Source organism: Episyrphus balteatus, chromosome 2 (assembly GCF_945859705.1).
Source record: "Episyrphus balteatus chromosome 2, idEpiBalt1.1, whole genome shotgun sequence".
Taxonomy (NCBI): domain Eukaryota; kingdom Metazoa; phylum Arthropoda; class Insecta; order Diptera; family Syrphidae; genus Episyrphus; species Episyrphus balteatus.
Genome location: NC_079135.1, coordinates 10,188,171 through 10,192,814, shown reverse-complemented (window position 1 = coordinate 10,192,814; position 4,644 = coordinate 10,188,171). Strand labels below are relative to the sequence as shown.

Sequence of the window (4,644 nt, the reverse complement as noted above, 5' to 3'; positions counted from 1 at the left end):
AGTGCAAGCAATATGCAACACTCTCAGCACAAACATTATATTTTATGGCCAAAGATTAAAGTTGGCTAAGCGAACTTTTCTTATCAGATCGGGCACGCAATGTTAACGCAAATCGATCGACACTGCCGCTCGACTCTGGTCACATAAATAAAATTGTCTTGGAAAATGTGTGCGGCTGATATGAAATTACGAGGCTTTTAATTATATATGTATGTATGTATGTTTGTTGTTGTTGTGCGCAGATTGTGTGTTGTGTTGATAAGGATCACTAGGGACATTTTTTATTGCAGACATTATTAAAGTAAAGTGCTTCAATATTCATATACCTTTTGTGTAAAAAGTCTTTGGACTTAAAATATGGTACAGCAGAGATTTTTTTTGTTTGCTTTGGTGAAAGGCCAACGTAAGGACAGAGTATAAGAATGATAGTTGTTATAAAATCAGGCCAACAGGTGCTTGAAGTACATGATTCTGAGATAGAGGAATGTTTTATGAAAAAAACATAAAAATATCCAAAAGAAGTGATATATCATCCAATAAATGAAAGCCTTAAGTCTTGAACTAAATAATAAAAACGTATGTCGAAACCTTAAAAAAAAAGTATTAAACTTAAACTTCTTAATATCAAAACAAACTGTTATACGCCACTTTCCCTATCGTTTTTCTGCAATGCAGCAGGTTTATAGGGCCTCTGCTGAACATGACATATTAAGGAACTTTACAATTCATGAACATTATCGAAGATTGTTCCGTTTATTTCGTTTGCAATGTTTGTTATCAGTAAGTTTGTCAAAACCCCAACGGGGGGAGTCGACTATCTAGCGAATCAGAAAATTCAATAACCCCAAATACAAAAGCCCGATCAATCCGTTCCTCACTGTCCTTAGGTCCAAATGTGTATAGGAAAACCTCGTATTAAGTGGTTGAGATGTTAATGTTTTAATCTGGGAAGCTTTTCCATCCGAACCTTTACCCTTAACTTCTACCATATTGTTTTTGAAAGATCTAAAATATGTCTGACGTATAAATGCTTATTATTTCAGTAAACATTCCAATCTCTAAAAACTCTAAAAAAATCCATTATAAATGCTTTCATAATTTTGATAATCTTGCCAAAGTGTTGATAACTCTTTTGGCTACCAAAAAGTCACGAATCACAAACAAACTACTCAAAGTTTCATTCTTTGTCATGACTAGCTTTATTGACTTCTGTGAATAACATTCTATTCTTCAAAAAATTTACAATAAACTTAATGTCTATACAACGTGACAACTGAAGTGTCTGTTCAACACTTCAAATTCTGCCAAATGGCTGCCATGCAAAAATCTGATGATTGATATCCAAATAGTGAAGGCTGGTACGTATATCAAGTCTGCTAAACATGCATGTCAATCATATTCTTTTACATTGTGGAGTTTAACTCTTAAGGTGCAAAGTAAAAGCAATCGAAACCACTCAACAAAATAATAATAAAAAAAAAAAAAAAAATACAACTGATCGTCCTACTCAAGTCCACTTCATCACACTTTATACTATCACACAGTTGGATCATGCTAACTGGCAGTGCTAGTGGCAAAGTTTATGTGTTGCATAAAGAGATATTCATTATGAAGAAAGAAATCGTGAATAGGCTTTGATGGGTTTCATGGGGTTAAACTTTTGTAGGATGTCTATGACAAGAGATGAATCTGATGAACACCTCAACTCAGGTTATGTTGAAGGCTTCCTTCCTCCTCCAGTAAAAGTTGATAGATTGAGATCAGGTTTTTTTCACCATGATTTGAGCTCAAAATGTTTTTTTTTTTTATCAGAATCCTTCACAAATATGAATTTAAATAAAAATCTATGGAAAAAATAAAGGACACACTTTAAAAAAAAATTATAAAAGCGTTCCCGTAATTACCCCTTTTGGCTCTTTTTCTGATTTTGGTGATGTATTAAAATAAATTACCATTAGGTCTGTAGGTATGTCTTTTGTACATCAATCGTTGAATGATAAATTTAACCCAGAACTTATGTAAGTGTACTTTTTTTCTTTAAAAAAGTTCTAAGTTTAAAATAATATAGACATTCTGGGAACTTTTTTTGATATAATTAAGTATTTTCAATATATTTTTGGTCAGAATCCTTACCTAATATGATTAATTATAGAGATTATGGATACACCTAAAAAATCAAACGTTCCCACCTGAGAATTACTTTTTCTTTAGCAGTTTTTATAGTTTTGGTAATAAAATTTGAAAAAAATCTCCTAAGCGTCCTCTAAGTGTCTAAGTATACATTTTCTACTACATTTTCATTTAATTTCATATAGGCAATTTGGGAACGCTTTTGAACTATAACAAATATGTAACTAAATGATTTCAACCTCTTTCGGTTCTGTATTCGATATTTTTAATAAAATATTTGCCTTCGATTTCAGTCTAATGATAAAATTCTGAATAAACTTCAGTTTAATGTTTTTTTTATTGTTTTGGTACATAATCATCATGGAATCCACTGCCTGTCTATTAAATGATAACTCTACTCAACATTTAAAATTAAAATTAAGTGCTTCCCAAACTATTTTATTTATTTCTTCAATAAAAATAAAAAAAAACGTATTTTCATATTGTTTCCGCCCGGGTTCGAACCGGGACCTTGTGCGTGTGAAGCACACGTGATAACCACTGCACTACGGAAACTTGTTGATAATACAAATATAGTAAAAGAAGCATCTCTAAACCACTTAAAGAATCCAAAAATTAAAGGATTTTTATATACAATACAGTACAATTTCTTTCGTTGCGTTGTTTCCCTACGCACCAACATTAAAAACTTAATAAGCTAGTGCTAGTCATTTCAAAAAACGTTGCTACTCACGTCGTGAATTCTATTTTTCTTCACTATGAGATTGTGAGAATTTTGCAGCAAAACCAAACCATCATCAACTAAAAGAAAAAAAACCACTCACCGCAAATATGGTGCCGCTTTTGCAACATACCTCTTATGGAATTGAGTACCTATACATCATGGTTAATTGTGCGCTGATATTCTCTTCCAAGAACAGAAGCTCTGATATTGTCCCTACTACTGTATGTCTTTTTTAAACAAAACAACAACAAAAAAAGGTCCGTCCACCAAGCAACCACAAAGTCTCATACCGATTATATCTTATAGACTTGCTGGAAATTAATTAAAAGCGGTTATAGCATAAGTTAAGTTGCTTCGTTTGTCGGCTCATTGGCTTTTTTTTTTTAGTGCTGCACCATCACACAAAGTAGATACCTTAATGAAGACTTCGTTGCCGCGCTGCCGCCGCCACCGCTACTGTGGATGCTTTCAATTAAAATGCAAGGCGGTGACGCTGTCATCAATTAGTCAGAATCAGAAGTCGTGAGTAATGATGTTTTGCGTCACTCAAATGAGCTAAATCGGAAATGCAATAATCGTTTTTTTCACCTCTTTAAGGCATAGTCTATACTAAAATTATACAGAATAGAAAAAAAAAACACTCAGCAAAAACTTAGGTTCATCAATCTCACTTGCTTCATTGAAAGTCCTTTCAGGTTCAAGAATTAGATATGGTTTTGTTTTTTTAGAGACCAAGATAACAATTTTGTTTCTATGAAGCCTTATAGATGCTACTGTTGCTTTTATAAGGCCTTATAGAACCAACAGTTATTTCCACATTACGGAAACTACTTCAATAAGTATAAAAATACTATTAAAATATAAGTTTTTATCATAATTTCGGTCTTCTAAGAATAAGTTAGTCTTAGCTACTCCTAAAGCCTTCCTTAAGTTAACTGTGTTAATAAGTAAAATATTGCATAGTTAAAAGTCGTGCAGGTTGCAATCTTACAAAGAATTAATTCACCTCATTGAACAGCGAAAACTTAAATATTTATCTTTCGATAACCCAACAATGTTAGTGTAAGCCTAGCCTAAAGGAAGAATTTGTTTATTTCTTTGCGATGATGGCGAGCCCTAAGACATTTAAATGCCACTTGTGTCTTCCTGAAATATAAATCAATTCAATTGGCAAAAGGTCTCTATTAACTTAGACCCGGTTTTTTTGGGATTGCTGGCACCACCCACTAAACGCGACTTTAATTGTTATCTAACAACAGCACGCCTCAGGCTGACTCCATGCAAACAGAGAGAACACTTCGCATTCACTGCCCTGCGCCGCACTAATCCCCCGCTAAATGAAATTATTACCACTGGCAGAAAAGCGACGGTGACGGTGGTGCTGGGTGATGGCGGCTATGGAAACACGTCTCTGTTATACCACAAAACACTAAATTGGAGTCTGCTGTTACAGAGCGATAGGTCTACAAAGCGGGTGCCCATTAAACAAACTGCAACCATTCAAATAACATGCATTGCTGCACACCTTAACTTGCTACCAACTTTAGCAGCGGCTATATAAGATCTGGCCAGGCCACTATGCTACACCACCACCACCGCCAGAACCAGCTCTATAGAGAGCTCTACAAAATTCGACTAATGTTTGGCTAATAAATATCAATTGGTAATAAACGGGTTTCGGTTGTCGGCAATAATAAAATAAAAAATCTGGAAACACTATCGCTGCGGCAGATCTACCTCGCGGAAATCGCTTTTCAATATCCATTTTCTGGACCTGTGCTCTGTGTATT

General features: G+C 34.3%; 1 non-coding gene across 1 annotated transcript; it reads right to left on the bottom strand.

Moving 5' to 3' along the window:
* Window positions 1-2,613: 2,613 nt before the first annotated feature.
* Trnav-cac (transfer RNA valine (anticodon CAC)) lies at window positions 2,614-2,685 on the bottom strand. Its single transcript has one exon. It is a non-coding gene; the product is annotated as a tRNA-Val (tRNA).
* Window positions 2,686-4,644: the final 1,959 nt, after the last annotated feature.